Source organism: Suncus etruscus, chromosome 4, assembly GCF_024139225.1.
Source record: "Suncus etruscus isolate mSunEtr1 chromosome 4, mSunEtr1.pri.cur, whole genome shotgun sequence".
NCBI lineage: Eukaryota > Metazoa > Chordata > Mammalia > Eulipotyphla > Soricidae > Suncus > Suncus etruscus.
The window spans coordinates 28842384-28859891 of record NC_064851.1 but is presented as its reverse complement, the minus strand read 5'-3'; the positions used below and the strand labels follow the sequence as shown (position 1 = coordinate 28859891).

The window sequence follows — 17508 nt, the reverse complement described above, 5'->3', positions numbered from 1 at the left end:
GCATCTAATACCTTCAACCTTAGCTCCCTGGCCTACCAGTGTAATAAGTCCATTTAAAGTTTAAATGTTATAGTTTGCGTCTTCTGATTCTATTATTTATTGTTGGCTTTGGCCTTGGTATTAGATCTGATCTTTTTTTCCCCCCACCAATGCACCTGAGACCACTTGGCTCTGGGGCCCCAGTCTCTTTCTTTTTTTCTCAATTTGCAGAAAGACGCAGAAATATGAGGTAAAACAAAGTAATTAATGTCCCAAGTTTCTTTTTTTTTTATTTTTATTAAGACCATTGTGAATTACAAGTCCTTCTAGTTGTATTTCAGGCATAGAGAGACAGTGAATTAAGGTCATTCCCACCACCAATTATGACCTCCCTCCATCAGAATTCCCAGCATACATCTCATACCTCCATCCTTAGCCCCCTAGTCTACCAATTTAATAGGTCCATTTTGTGTTTAAGTTGTTATAGTTTGGATCTCTTGATTCTGTTTTCATTGGCTTTGGTTTGGGTATTTAGTTCTGACCTTTTTTTTCCCTACCCAATGCATCTGAGACTACTTGGCCCCTGTGCTCCATCCACATTTTTTTCTTTTCTCAATTTGCAGAAAGATGTAGACATATAAGGTAAAAAAAAATAATTCATGTTCCAAGGTTCTATGAGAAAGGTGGGAGCCCCTATCTAGAAGATATAAATAAAATAAAATTTAAAAGGGGGTCAGGTGTGGCAGGGGTGTTTTCTTTAGGTGGGTTTTTTTCTTTTTTTCTTTTTTCTTTTTTTTTTTGCATAGGCACAGTAAATGTTGGAGAAATTAGAAAGAAAATACCGTTGGCCTAAAAAAAACAGGGTGTCTCTATCCATGAAGCATACTACAGGCTACAGGCACAAGCTCTTTCTTCATGGTCCTAGGAAAAAATTCTACTCAGTTGCAATTGCCATAGTCAGACTTCTATAATTAGAGATCTTGGGTTTTGCACAGATCTTATGTCAAAACGGGGGTACCACAGAGTGTCTTCTGATTTCATCTCACCTTTAGGTGGTGAAGGCAGGGAAGCCTGCCCTTAGAGCAAGATGTTGCTGTTTCCTCGAAGAATCTATCCTAGAGCAAGTTGGAGATAGGGCAGCATTGGGGTCTTTCCCGGGGGGGGGGGGGGAGTTTGAATCTTAGTGCTGGTACAGAACTTCTTTCCATATGTAAAATTTCCCCATTTAGTGTGTCTATGCGAAAAGAAATAATGCCCTGGTGCATATAGGGGTAAAAATAACAAGCTAAACAATCTCTATAACCTGGTTTTAGCCTGAACTATAACCTGATCCCAAGAAAGACTTATCTACTAGAATTTCCTACTAAGAAGATCCAAAAGAGGGGTGGGGAAAGCTACCTCTACATACAGAAATATACACTAAGAATTATAACTGTAGGGAATCTGTGCTGTTAAATTCTTTGTTAAGTGTCTGTGAATCCATGAATAATCCCCAGAATGAGAAATTACTTCCCATCCCCTTGTCCCTTTCGGGGGGAGATCTTGGTAATATTTATCCACAGCAAACAATAACCCACACGAACAAGAAGGTTAGGGTGTAAAAGATTGGGCAAAGAGAGAGTCCTCTTGCAGCCTGCAACCAGCTCTCGCAAAAAGACCCCTCTTCCCTGTCTATCAAGCTATTTATTGCCAACTCCACAGAGCCCCCACCTGGAAGGTCTAGGTGGGGCAATAGTCACAGAACAATCCTAAGGAAATATTTTTATATACAACAATTCCAAGAATAATCTTATGGAAACCTTTTCATATACGACAACTCTCCCTTTTTTGTAAAAATACAATAATAATGTACAGAAGTAAGTAATATTTTTTACCATTGTAAAAAGAACAACTAAGCAATGGTAAAAGAGTGGCTGTTTGCATAAGTGCATCACCAGAAAAAGTATAGAAAAAATTTTAACCTAACACAGGGTGTTCAAAACCAGAAACAGATGTAAAGGAATCAACTACAAGCTCCAGAGCTTCGGCAGCACATATACTAAAATTGGAATGATACAGGGAAAATTAGCATGGCTCCTGCGCAAGGATGACATGCAAATTCGTGAAGCATTCCATATTTTTATAGGAACAGAAAGTTCCCCTAAAATAGTTTAAAACTATAGGAACATGGAAGTTCCGGGATAGTGCTTGGTAAAAAGCATTAACAGAATTTTAAGTTACAAATGTATGGTGTATATTGCAGAAATGTTATTTTTAAGATAGGCTGATATATTAATTTTACACTTTAAAGATTGTTGCTATGAAAATATTACCCGCCTTTGGCTATAGGCGAAAGCTACATAACTTATACCTTTTGTCTTTATGTAAAAAAAAAAAAAAAAAAGAAGGCATCCCCCCATTCTTCCCAGGTAACTTGATCTTACCTGCAAGATCCCACCCATTCCTGGGAGGAGTCTTGGAAAGGTTAGATAAGGCTTTGACCAGAGAGGATTAAGGTCTTTTGGTCTTTTGCCAGGATGGAGGTTGGAGGTGACATGGATGAAAGAAGATGCAGGGCTAGCTAAGAATGGCATGTAATGGTTAGCAGCCACATCAGTTGACCAGGGCAATAAAGATGTTATCTCTCTGAAAGAACCTGTCTGAGTGAGTCTGATTCCCACCTTGACCACCTGAAGATGATGACCTGGTGGTTAATGGGGGATGGAGCCATGTGGCCTAAGAACAAAGGCCTCCATCTCCACCTTCCAAGGCCATCTTAAGTGCTGTAAGTCTACAATAACTATTAAGGGAATGAGTCTACAGAAATATACAAAGTAAATATAGATATCCCCTTTAAGTCTTTTGAGATAGTTTGGGGAGATAAAAAAAAATCCCAGGCACAATTTTATCCCACACTTTGGTCTTGTGGAGTCTGAGAAATGGTTCGCTGAAGTCAGGGAATCAGATAGTGTTCTTAAGCTGGCAGCCTCTCCAGAACCAAATCCGGTAACAAGCAGCAGTTCACAGTGAGGGAAGGTGGGAGAAAAGGAACCACAGAGAGCAAATCAGCAACAGCTGTAGCTGCAGCTTCTTCCCAGGTAAAGGTAAGGAGGGCTGGGGATTGTCCTTTCGCTTTGGGGGCTGGCTGGCAGCTTGCTGTGGCAGGGGGAAGGTTCCAGTTCCTGAGGAGTTAAAAACTGAGTGTAAAAAGGGTTAAATATGGAGAGATAATGGATCAGAGTTGAGAAAGTGAGGGGATAGAAGAGGATTTGTAAGAGGGTAACCAGGACTATATACAGCATAGAAAGACATTCTGTACAATATAGATTCAGACATAGAGGTGACCACCACATATACACACACACACACACATAGACAGATATTGAAGATCTATTTGTAGGTTGCACTTGAAGAACTGACCCTTGTGGAATGGATCAGAGTGCTTAAAAAATATGAGGCCAGCAAATCAGGGGGAAAGGTTTTTTAGTTTCTAGGCAAATCATCATTGGTGAGGGTAAGCTTTGCTAAATAAGTTTCTGGGGTTAGATTGTACATGAAGCACCCTTAGAACAATAATAATTTTCATATCTAGAGTTCTAAGCAATATGGTAGTAAGCACTGTAAGAGGAGTCTAACCTATGAAGTATTGTCTACCAGATATTGAGCATCCAGGTTCCTTTCCTGAAAGCAAACTGACAACATGGGCATTATGATATAATAGTTAACTAGCTTGAATTTAAAAAAATAAATTGCAAAAACATACTCATGAATGGGGGCTGTAACAAAAGTCTATGGTGACATCCAACATATACACTAAAAACTTCTGAGTTTATGGGCAAAAGAGACAACTGAATATACACCATCTTGAAAACTAGGGCACTAACAAAGATAGCATAAAAACACTAAAATTATTTTAAAACGTTAAGATTTTCTTTAAATGTTTTAAGAATGTTAAAAGCTCAAAATATTTTAAAATCTTAAATCTTAAATATATATACATACACACACACACACACACACACACACACACACACACACACATATATATATGTAAGGCACAAACTCTAAAAGAAAGAAAAAAGAACAGAAAAGAAAAACTAGAGCTACTTTGATAAAAAGTAGAATATGAATAGTTAAGGGCTAATAAGTTGTGGGGGATTATTTGTTTTTATGTGCCTTTTACTTTAAAGAATATAGATAAAAATTGGAAGAACTATTCACTATTCAAAAGCTTCTAAATTGGAATACGTGGTTAAAGTGTGCCAAGAACAAAACTGAAGGTGCAGACTATCAAGAGGCTCAATGGCATTATAAATGATCTAACAATACCTGTAACATTCTAATACCATTCTCCTAGTGGCCAACTTAGCATGAGCAGTCACATTTAGAAACAGGTGATCTAGATCCTCTAGACCAGGGGTCTCAAACTCAAAGCCCGCAGGCCGTTTTCGGCCTTCCATGCAACATTTTGTGGCCCGCAGCTGGCCTTCAAATACCACAGTATTCGCGATTATTTGCTTACCAAAAAATCACAACAAAAATCACATTAGTAAGAAAAAAAATTGCATTAAACATTCACATACCTCAAGCAGTTCCGTTCAGGGTATGCAAATGTTTAATGTAATTTTTTGCAATTTTTTTTTTACTAATGCGATTTTTTATTGCGAATATTCGGTAAGCAAATAATCATGAATACTTTGTGCCTAGCTCAGACGTCATTTCCGCTGCTCCTGCCCTCTGTCCCTTGCATTATCGGAGGCCTAAGGAAGAGAAGTTTATTACAGAATTAGATTTTGTCAGACCTTCATCATGACTTCATCAAAGCCTGCAGTGAAGAGAAAGATTGATAATGAGCACAGACAATTTCAGGAAAAGTGGGAGGCACAGTATTTCTTTGTTGAGCACAGGGCATCCCCACATGTCTTATTTGCTCAGAGAAAGTAGCAGTGCACAACTTGAAATGTCATTATTCAACTAAACATGCTGAGGAATGTGCAAAATATCAAGGAAATGAGAGAGCCAAGTGGGTTGCTAGTTTTAAAGCATGTCTAATGAGGCAACAAGATTTCTTCAAGAAAGCAACCAAAGAGAATATTGCATCAGTCAAAGCTAGTTACATGGTTAGTGAGATGATTGCTAAGGTAGGGAAACCATTCACAGAAGGAGAGTTTGTTGAAAAATGCATGTTACAGGCTGCAATTATTATCTGTTCAGAAAAGAAAGGTCAGTTTAGCAAAATCAGCCTTTCTGCAAACACTGTGGCAGATCAAGTTTCTGACATGTCAAGTGACATTTTTCATCAACTGTGTGAGAAAAAGCAAATGTTTTGATGCATACTCAGTTGCTCTTGATGAGAGCACAGATGTAACAGACACTGCGCAGCTCATGATTTATGTCCGTGGTGTTGATTGCACTTTTGAATTGACAGAGGAGCTGCTCACAATAATTCCAATGCATGGCCAGACCACTGCTAATGAGATATTTCGGCATCTGTGTGATGCCATTGAGAATGCAGGTTTGCCATGGAAGAGGTTTGTTGGAATAATAACCGATGGAGCACCATCGATGACAGGGAGAAAAAATGGACTGACTGGTGGTACTTGTTCAAAAAAAAAGTTGAAGAGGAGGGTGTAGAGAAGGCCATCGCTCTTCACTGCATTATCAATCAGCAGGCCCTTTGTAGTAAATGCCTGCCATGTGACAATGTGATGTCTGCTGTTGTGAAATGCATCAACCAAATCAGATCCAGGGGCTTAAAGCACAAGAAGTTCTGTGCTTTTTTAGAGGAAATGGAGTCAGAATATGAAGATGTGCTCTATTTCACCAAGGTATGTTGGCTCAGCAGGGGAAATGTCCTGAAAATATTTTTTTGAGTTGAGAGAAGAAGTGAAAGCCTTCATGGAGAAGGATGGGAATGCTGTTTCTGAGTTGAGTGATCACAAATGGCTCATGGACTTAGCTTTTCTTGTTGACATCACACATAAGCTGAATGTCCTAAACAAGATGTTACAAGGCCCAGGGCAGCTTATCAGTGCTGCCTATGACAACGTGAGAGCATTCTCCACAAAACTTGTGTTCTGGAAATCCCAGCTCTCTCAGACAAACCTTTGCCATTTCCCAGCATGCAAAAAACTTGTGGATGCAGGCATACCATTCAGTGGTGAGAAATATGTTGATGCTATTTTTAAGCTAGAGAAGGGATTTGATCACAGATTTGCAGACTTCAAAAAGCACAGAGCCACTTTCCAAATTTTTGTGGACCCCTTTTTCTTTGATGTGCAAGATGCCCCTTCTGTGCTTCAAATGGAGCTCATTGACCTGCAATGCAACTCTGATCTCAAAGCCCAGTTCAGGGAGATTAGTGGCAAAGCAGACATGCATGGGCAATTTTTGAGAGAATTGCCCCCAGCTTCCCTGAGCTTTCCTGAATGTTTAAGCGCACCATGTGCCTTTTTGGGAGCACATATTTGTGTGAAAAGATAGTCTCCACATTGAACTTCAATAAGTCAAAGTACAGTTCTAGACTTAATGAGGATCATCTTCAAGCCATACTGAGGGTGTCAACTGCTTCCTCTCTAAAGCCAAGTGTGGTTCAGATTTGTGAGAAGATGCGCTGTCAAGTCTCTGGCAGCAAGGAATAGGCAAAAGATGCCATGTTCAGATGAACTGTCCATGATCTTCACTCAATGTTCTATTCATGTTCAGAAGAAATAATTAAAACTGCTAATAATGACGTTTGAGGACTTTTGTTTTGTGAAATTCTTTATGCGGCCCTGCTTCACCCCGACTTTGCCTCCTGCGGCCCCCCAGGTAAATTGAGTTTGAGATCCCTTCTCTAGACAACATGTTTGCCAAGTGTCTATTCTACTTCCACTTAAATGCTTCTGATTGATAAATTGGTAAATTGATAGTTTACCTCAATTTTGGAGTGTTCTAATAATCAAAAGATCCTCTATATTGCATTAAAATTGTCTTTCTGTGATAAATATAAGTCTAATTGCGATTCCATGTGACAGAGTTTTTCCAGAGATTGGATATGGGCATCTTCATTTATCAACATCTCTCTGCTAGACAGAATGTCCCAGTTTCTTGGTTTGCTCAGTTCTTTTATTTTTTTTTTCATTTGTTTGTTTGTGGCCCACACCTGAGGTTTTTCAGGGGTAACTCCTGGCTCTGTGCTCAGAAATTACTCCTGGAAGACTTGGGGAGCCATATGGAATGCCAGGCTCAAATCCATGATAGCTGTATTCAAGAAAAAGGCCCTACCCTCTGTGCTATCTCTCAATCCACACAACCACCCAGTTTTGTATACACTGCTCATATGGTATTGTTTATCATTTCTTGACTAGTTTATTTCCCTTTAAAATGCTTAGGATTAGCAGTATAAAATAAAACAAATTAGAGGGGCTGGAACAATAGTGCAGCAGTAAGGCGTTTGCCTTGCATGCAGCTGAAACAAGACAGATCAAGGTTTGATCCCCCAGTGCCCCATATGGCCTCAAGCAAGAGCGAGTTTTGTGCACATAGCCAGGAGTAACCCCTGAGCATCACTGGGTGTGGACCAAAACCAAATAAATAAATAAATAAATAAATAAATAAATAAAATATTTAATTGGGGGAGCTGGTGATATAGCTTAGTAATAAAGAGTATATTCCACATGTATAAAGTCCTGGGGTCAGTCCCTAGAAAGACACACATGTCTAAGATATTCTTTGGTTTCTTTGGTTTTGGGAGCTTGGGGGCCACACACAGCAGTGATCAGGGCTTACTCCTGTCCCTGTGATGAAGAATTAATCCTGGTGACACTTAAAGGTCCACATGAGGTGCTGGGAATCAAATTGAGAACAATACATACAAGGCAAGTACCTTAACCTCTAGCCCCATGTTTGAAGTTTTAATATCTAAAATTAATCATAGTACTCCACATTTGACTGATCAATGCAGACACAAGTGAGACTATAGGACCATTCTAGCTAAGCTCTGTACTATGAATACTGAGCAAGCTTAACAAGCATTTGATAGTCAAGTCATATCTGTATCATACTGTACTTGCCTTTTCCCACAGTCCTTATCTGCTCACTGATTGTTGGCAGGAGTTGTTGGGCTTCACCTTTCTTGGCTTCTCTGCATACCTCTCAAATATCCCTGAAAAATTCTGGAGTAGTGTCACATCCCATTTTAGACAAGTTATCTGAGTTTTCCACAAACATGTCTTTGGAAATATCTCTTATTCTTCACATCCCAGAATGTTTACAACCCTAGACTGAGTCCAGGCCTCCCAGATACTTTTGGAGAGGAATTAAATACTGTCTCAAAAGAATCATTTGTTTCTTGCAGTCTAAACATAAAATGGGATTCACAACGCACACTAATGTTACACAATTTTCCATACCTCATGGAATAATAACCAAAGGTGTTATTAGCTGACTAACCAATTCCTGATCTGTATGCATCTGAGTCACAGAAACTATCTACCGAATTATCATATGGCCTGGGCCACATTATTCCTGTAAATGCTGAACTTGCAGCCATAAACTCTGTCAATGCTGTTCTGAAATCAGAGACTATGCCTACAGCTGAACTTGCAGCCATAAACTCTGTCAATGCTGTTCTGAAATCAGAGACTATGCCTACAGCTGTTTCTGGACAAACCAGTCAAGTTACCCCTCTAAGAATTTGAAGTATTCAGTTTCAGGTGAACTTACATATCACCTTCCTCTAATGAGAAAGTGAGGAGACTCCCCTGTTTATTAGTTTGCTTGAAAACTCTCTGAGAGTCAGACAAATGTGAACTAACTGCAGGAAATTGCTTTCTAATTGTCAGACTCCCACACTATGTTCAGAAAAACACACTCACAAGGCTTCCTTCTGAAGTGCTTCTATTTACCTTTATTTTAATCGAAAGCAAGTAATTAAGAAATTTTCTCTCCAGAAAAAACTTCTAATAAGCAAATTTCCATTATCTTTAACCACATAGTGTGAGCTGACTTTTTTGTTTCTTAATGAATCCTGTAATGTGGACGTGGATATGCATTAATCCAGCCACGGCTGAGCAGAGCTGAGCCCCATGAAGACAAGCATCAACCCTCCTCCCAGAGTAGTGAGATTAATACAGACTTTGTGGTTCAAGAGTTGAAAAAGGACACAAAACCTATATCTCTCTCTAGCCTGAGACTCAATATTATTTGCATTTTTAATGCGACCATGTACTATTGACACAGCTGAAACTGTGACAAATTAGATGCCAACATGAAGAGTGGATTCTACAAATGATAATAGATACTATTTATTGTACTAAATACTCTAGCATGCACTTGAAATAAATTACCTCATTCGAAATAATGGAGATTATTTTTCTTTTTTTTCCACAGATGAGGAAGCTGATGTTCAGAGAACTAAACATGTTTGAGATCACCAGGTTGGTAGAGGTCAAGCTGGAATTTAAAGACAGGACTGTTAGTGTACAAGTCTTCATTCTGTCCCTGTCTCTGTGGATCTGCATTCATCGTATCTACTGAATAATAAATTGACAAACTCACTTTCTTGCAATAAGACCTATATGAAGTAGTTCTTCCACCATTAGTAAAACTTTCCAGAACACACCTTAAAAAACAGACCTTCACAGATTAAAAAATTATGTTTTGCAGTGCTCTAATAACATTATGTGTACATAAGTAGGGCATTTTTCATACTATGATATAAATTTAAATTAATTCTAATGTATCATTAAAAATTGCATCCCACCCTTGTATACTTCTTGCAGTCTATATATCCTTTCTGACATTCATGCTCTCCTTTCCAAGTTTAATTGATACATAATGATTGGTAAATTTTTTTCTTTTAATGTTGTTGTTTTGTGTGTGTATGTGTGTGTAGTTTTGCTTATTTGTTTATTTTTGGTTTGGGGTCATACCCATCATGGAAGGGAACAAGGAACCATGGGATGCTAGGGATCAAACCCAGGTCCCAGAAATGCAAGGCAAGTGAAATGCCATACACACTGTATTATTTTTCCAGTCACTGACCTGGTAAATTCTGTAGCTTACATTAGCATTCTTGCATGTACTATTAAGAGTCCAAATATAATTGATACCAGGCAAAACTGTCTATTTTTGAGTGTAACCAACATGAAATGAGGAATATTCTGGGAGAGGATCAAATTAAGAAGCAAGCATGACTCTAATCCTATCTCAAGACTGTTACATACACTATCCTTTCCACTTCTCCCCTATCCCCACCTCAGACAAAGACCCACCGGACTAACACAGACTATCTGTGCAGGCGCAGCAACAGCTTCACAAACTAACAGGTACTCTGGAGATTACCAAAAAGTTATAAATCATAGTGCTTTTGGGGGCCAGAGTAATATCAGAATGGTGATATCAGAATGCTGCTGACTGGGACAGATCCAGGTTCGATTCCCATCATTTCCTATGGTCCCCCGAGCCTGCCAAAAAACAAAATAAAACAAAATCATAGAGCTTCTTTGTTGTTGTTTTATTTCTTTTGGGGGGGAGGTAGGAACCTGACTGTGCTCAGGGTTTACGCCTGGCTCTACACTCAGAAATCGCTCCTTGAAGGCTCAGGGGACCACATGGGATGCCAGGGATTGAACCTGGGTAGGTCCCAAGTTGGCTGCCTGTGAGGCAAATGCCCTACTGCTGTGCTATAGCTTCAGCCTCATAATCATAGAGCTCTTGGTGATAGAGTGCTTTGTTAGTATGCCTCAAATCCATCATCCCTTTCATAGGCCTACCTGTGAATTTATTTCACTAAATAATTAAAATGTTGAAAATCCAGGAAAACACATCAAGAATTTTGCAAGTAAAAGTTTCTTCTTTCAAATAATCATTATGTTATCATGAGGATGATTTCTGTTTAGTTAGGACATAATTTATGCAATACTTTTCTCACCTTCAATTCCCAGATAATCTAGAGGATTTTTAATTAAAAATTGGTGCATAATTAATCAGCAATAAGAGCACAGTTGGGGCAACTATACTATGGGGGTTCTAAAGTAATAGCTGCTCTTTTCATGGTATAGTTAAATATAATTTTGTATCACTTGATTCAATGGAATTCAAGAAAGCCTATCATAGAGGTGAGGATAAAGAAAGACAATCAGGATACCAACAAGATGTGCTTTGCATCCCCTTTTCTATCTAGCAATTCTCTCCTACTTTATGTATCTGAGTTGCTCAAAGGATTCTATTTAAACAAAATAGTCTGTTTTAAATGTCAGGGAATAGAGAAAAAGTATAGCAGATAAGGCACTTGCTTGTGCATGGTTAACTGGGTTTGATTCCAGGCACCACATGTAGTTCCCTGAACACTGCCAGAAATGATCCCTTAGAACAGAGACAGAAGTCCTAAGCATAACTAGAGATGCTTTAAACAAAACAAAAATTAAGTAAATAGGACTGGAGCGATAGCACAGCAGTAGGGCGTTTGTCTTGCACACAGGTGACCCAGGACAGACCCAGTTCGATTTCTGGCATCCCATATGCCTGCCAGAGTGGTTTCTGAGTGTAGAGCCAGGAGTAACCTCTAAGTGCCACCAGGTGTGGCCCCAAAATAAACCAAACAAAAGTGTAATTAATAAAGTCTTAATATATGTTATAGATTTTAAATTGTATCTTTATACAAAAATATATATACAGTACCTGCCTTTTATTTTTAAAACTTGGGGGATAGTGTATATATATATATATATATATATATATATATAAAGAGAGAGAGAGAGATGAGAAAGAGAGAGAGAGAGAGTCAGTAGAGTGGATAGGACAATTGCATTGCACATGATTGACCCAGGTTCATGCCTGGGTATGCTATATGTTCCCCTAAGTACCAGCAGGAGTGGTCCCTGAGTTAAGAGCCAAGGGCAAGCTGTAATCATCACCAGGTGTGACTCCAAAACAAAACAGAACAGAACAAAAACTTGGGGCAATAAAATGAGTGGAAATCAGCTGAGATCCAAAGAGATAGTACAGTGAGTAAAAAGCCTTGAGTGTGGCCCATCCAGATTCCATCTTCAGCACCTCATATGATCCCCCTGAGATCCAATGAGAGTGATCTCTGAGCTCAGAGTGAGGAGTAAGACCTGAGTTTTAGTTTTGTTGATCTGTAACTAAAACATAAATTAATTAAATAAAATAGAAATGAAAATAGAAATAAATTGGATGTAATTCCAAGGGCAAAATATAATTTGAACAATTCAGCAAATGAATTATGTTCTTGTTTTTTCTTTCACGGTGCAAGTTTAGCAAGTGAAAACCTGCACCACCCAAAGTGAGAGTTTTACACTTAATTCTAACTGAGGAGAATCTCAATGACAAAGTCACTTCTGAATCTTCCTTCCAACAGAGCTGCAGGACTGATAAAAGATGTGCTCTATTTTGAACTCTGAATTACTGATAATCAATTTCTGTGGGTGCTTCAGGAGCAAAATCAAGATAGATGAATCTTCTAGCATGTGGGCAGAGGAGAGAGAATTATAAGAATTAAGATACTCTGGAAGAACCGGTGTCCTTGCTCTGAAGGATGTTTCTTCGAAATATATCTGGGGAGAAGTGTCATTTTCAATGGAGTGTAACAGTTGAGCCTGTCAGTGCTGACAGTCTGCTCAGTGCTGGCCTTGTTAACCATTTGCTACAGGCAAGACAATGCACAGGCATTCCCAGGTAGTTGTAAAGGGCCAATTACCACAAACTCAGAAAACAGAAATTACTTTAACATGAGTTACTCAGACTCTCATAGGGTGTCTGTATTGCAGAAGAAACTCTTTGCTGGTTTGCTTAACGCTATCCCAACTGAGGAAATGGCTAAATAATGCACAGAAACATTTCCTGATGCTAGAAAAAGCTAATTCCAAAAATTCCATTTTTCATACCTAAATATTTGCCCTTGGGTTAGATAGTTCCAATGGCTGGAACCCAGGCTTTGTATACAGAAAGCTAGTAGCAGCCTCCACTCCCAATACAAAACAAAACAAATAATACACTGAAACTTTGCTCTCATTAAAACTTACTCTTCTGGGGCTGAAGCAGTGGTGCAAGCAGTAAGGCGTCTGCCTTGCCCGCATGAGCCTAGGATGGACTTTAGTTCGATCCCCCAGTGTCCCATATGGTCCCCCAAGCCAGGACTGATTTTTGAGCACCTACCCAGGAGTAACCCTTGAGCATCACCAGGTGTGGCCCAAAAACAAACAAACAAAAAACCCTTACTCTTGGAATCTAGCTTCTTCTTCTTCTTCTTCTTCTTCTTTTTTTTTTTTTTTTTTTTTTTTTGTGCCATACCCGCTGACGCTCAGGGGTTATTCCTGGCTATGCGCTCAAAAATTAGTACTGGCTTGAGGGACCATATGAGACCTGGGGGATCGAACCTAGGTCCATCCTAGGATAGCGCAGGCAAGGCAGGCACCTTACTTCTAGTACCACCATGCCGGCCCCTGAAATCTAGCTTCTAGCCAACTGTCTTCATTAAGAACCAAATCAAGTGTTCCCTATCTGTAATAAATTCTGCATTTCTCCAGGTAAGTCATTAATTTATTCCACAGACATTTATTGACAGCCTATCATCTATCAAATACAGGTACTGTAGACCTGGCAAACAAGAAGCACAAGTCAGTTCTCATACTGTGGTTAAGATCCTAGAGGGGAAAACCAAGGTGAACATCTTCAAATTATACCTATGCAATAATGTATAAGTTTATATAGAGACACACATATTCTTTTAATCCTATAAATAGTAAGGAAATAAAAAACAGATAAGGAGTTTCTAATACTCGCTGTCTGAATCATACAAATTTGATATAACACCTTGTATTGTTTTGTTTTGTTTCTGATGCCCAGATCAAAACAAACCCTCACATATGTAAGCCATGTGACTTACCACTGAGGTACATCCCTTGCCCTTGCATTACAAGTTAACGTTTAACTTATGATTAACTTTTTCTTTTTTCTATTTTCTTTCTTTCTTTTTCTTCTTTCTTTCTTTCTTTCTTTCTTTCTTTCTTTCTTTCTTTCTTTCTTTCTTTTCTTTCTTTCTTTTTCCTTCTTTATTTCTCTTTATTTTTCTTCTTTCTCTTTCATTCTTTCTTTTTTCTTTCTTTCTTTTTCTTTCTCCCTCCCTCACTCCTCTCCTTCCTTCCTTCCTTCCTTCCTTTTCCTTCCTTTTCCTTCCTTCCTTCCTTCCTTCCTTCCTTCCTTTTCTTTCCTTCCTTCCTTCCTTCCTTCCTTCCTTCCTTCCTTCCTTCCTTCCTTCCTTCCTTCCTTCCTTCCTTCCTTCCTTCCTTCCTTCTTCTTTTTTTTTTTTGCCACATCTGTTGATGCTCAAAGGCTTTGCTCAGGAAGCACTCCTGGCATGCTCAGGGGTCCATATAGGGTGCCAGTGATCAAACCCAGGTCGAGTGCATGCAAGGCAAGCACCCTACCTGCTGTGCTATTGCTCACATATAAAAGTGGAATGGATTATCTTTAGACTTTTGACAATGATTTGCTAGAAAAGTATCTTCTAAAAGTATGTATTGTGGCCTAGAGAAAGTACAGTGGGTAGGGTGGCTTGCCTTGCCTGTGGGTAACCTGAATTTAAATCTCCAGCATTCCATATGGTCTCTGGAGCACCACCAGGAGTAATTCCTAAATGCAGAGCCAGGATTAACTATTGAGAATAGCCAGATTGGCCTCAAACAAACAAACAAACAAACAAAAACTTGTTTTTTATTTTTGAAAGTTTTCTTTATAATTACTTTATTTAAACACCATGGTTGTATATTCTTAATTAAATGAGATCACTTTGCCACTCTCCTGAAGTAATGCTTATTAAGGAATTTAGGACTCACCTATAGATGAGAAGTTTCAGGAGTGGTTTGCAGCTGTCAGAATGAGGTTAATTTAGTCACAGAAATTTAGTTTTGACCTGTAACAACAATTTAACAGTCCTCAGGGATTGTAATATTTAGATTTTTCCCATTTTCTGGAGCAGTCTTAAATCCATATGTTTGTATTCTTTCAAAATGTAGTGGGTAACAAATTACATTGACAACTACAACATATCTAAATATTTTTCTTATCAGTGACTCTACAAATCCTAGGGGGAAGAAAGGGATAGTGTGGAGGGTAGAGTAATGTCTCACGTAACCCAAATCTGAAAGTCATGCTTGTATTGCTATTTTTTGCTTTATAAATAAGTTGCATTTTCTAGTATGTCCATCTGTTAAGTGGTTTGCAGTGTTCATGACTGTAAAAATGTCTTGGGTGAACAAAATAGAATGTAAAAAACCATAAAATTTTACACTTCTATAGCTGAGATGTGGTGACCAGCCAGATACTTAAAGTACTAACTTCCTTATCAGAGACTTTCATTCCTTTCCATCTCATTATAATTCAGGAAGCAGAGCTCCTTCCAGAATGCCCTTCATGTTGCCACAATTGGAAAATGTGTGCTCTGGACTCAGATAACTGGAATTCAAATTTTGCCACTAAATTGCCAAGAGAGGAGTTCAGATATCTCTCTGAATCTGTGCTTCTTCACTGTAAAATGATCAGAATAATAACTATCACCTAGAGCCAGAGAGATAGTACAGTAGGCAGGGAATTTGCCTTACATGTGGCTGTCCTGGGTTTGATGTCAGTGTTAGGTGGCAGAGTCAAAAAACAAGACCATACAATTGAAAGAAAGCAAACCAAGACTTTATTCCAGCTACCAACCATCCCCAAGCTGGCCAGCCAAGGCCACCTCCTGTAGAAGGCAACCTCACCTGGGGTCACAAGTCAGTTTATATAGGGACGGGAAAGGAGGTTCTAGCTTCTGTTTAATTTTAAAACTTTTGGCTGTTGACTAGGATACCTTCCCACAGCTCCCTAGTATCTTTTTCAGATTAGCTATTTGGTATGTCCAGAGGTCACAAGGTGTTGTTAAATGGAAATTTAAGCTTAAGAAAGAGAAGCCAAAGAGGGTTACAAAATAGATCCCTTTACAAAATGGTGTCTTTCCTGTTCAGAACCTATGACCCCAAATTAGAATTACATGTGGTTTCACTAAGCATCACCAGGAGAGATTCCTGAATGCAGTGCCAAGAGTCACCCAAGAGTATCACCAGATGAGACACACATACACACACACACACTACAATAACACAACCCCCTAAAATAATAACACAACCACCTACAATAATAATTACCTCTTAGAGGTGTGATAAAGATCAAATGAGATGATGCATCTTAAACACCTGTGCATAAGAGGTTTTCAATATACTGTCACAAATTTTATCATCTTGTCTTACTTGTAATTGCCTTATGCTAAACATTGAAAAATAAATAGGAATAAGATGCCTTCCAAGTCTGGAAAAACTCATAATCTAGATGGGAACAAAGAAACATAAGAAGGTAATTCCAACGAGTCAATAGCTATAATGATGCTGAAATGCTCGGGTCGTATGAAGGAGTTAGGAGGAAAAATAAGTCCTAAAGTAGGAAATTTCCTAAATAAATTTACATAGGTGATCCAAAAAGATAACTGAAAACTCATCAAAAAAGAGAATGGAAGTGGAGTCCAGATATAGGAAATAACCTCAGTAAAACCACATAAATTGGGAGCAGGGAGTTGCAATCCATTCAGTATTGCTAGCTGCAAAACTCAAGGCAGAGAGCAGTGCAGGTGGAAGGATGAAGTTGAAGACATAAGGAGGAAGAACTCATAGATGTATTCCTTGAGAGGAATCTTAAACTTCATTCTGTAGAAAACACGTAGAAAGGGTCCAGAAGATGGTTCAATGGCTTAAGGCAACTGCCTGCCATAAGGCAAACAAAAGGTTTGCCACAAGGCAAAAAAGGTTAAGAGTTCAAATCCCAGTGCCATTCATGTTACTAAGGCCATCACCAAATGATGACTCAATGGTTAAGAAAGCTACCAGGAAAAGTAGGAGTTCTTGAGCTTAATCCTCAAGTTGCACATGATAGAAGTCATCCTAACAGCTCTGGGGCCCAGAGAGATAGCATGGAGGTAAGGTGTTTGCCTTGCATGCAGAAGGTTGGTGGTTTGAATCCTGGCATCCCATATGGTCCTCTGAGCCTGCCAGGAGCGATTTCTGAGTTGTAGAGCCAGGAGTACTCTTGGAAAGGAATGAGATGAAGATGTTAGAAGGTGGAAACGCCTTAAAATTGAGCTTGAACTAGAGGATGGTTGCAGGAAAGGAGTTAAGAACCAAGACATAATTAGAAAGAGCTATAGGGAGGGGAAAAGGGGTCAGGAGAAAACCCATAACTTTCTACTCAGGCAACCAAATGGGCTGAATTTAGAAGGACCAGGGAAAAGGTGAGGTCCCAAGTGGGGGCCTCAAGTATTAATATGCAGAATGAGTTAGAAAGCTAGAGATTTCTGTGATTTATTCAGAAAGGTTTTTAGGCTCTAAAAACTTCACAAGGTTTTCCTCTCCCCTAGACCTATCAATTCTTATACCATCTTGAGAAGTGCCGATATTAAGTGCTTGGTAATTTATTATCTCTTCCCCTCTTCACAGAGCAGGCTATTAACTATTCTGACCTCGGTGC

General features: G+C 39.0%; 1 non-coding gene across 1 annotated transcript; it reads left to right on the top strand.

The window, feature by feature from the left end:
• The first annotated feature begins 1997 nt into the window (after positions 1–1997).
• On the top strand, positions 1998–2100 carry LOC126007334 (U6 spliceosomal RNA). The gene has a single exon (XR_007494915.1). It is a non-coding gene; the product is annotated as a U6 spliceosomal RNA (small nuclear RNA).
• Positions 2101–17508: the final 15408 nt, after the last annotated feature.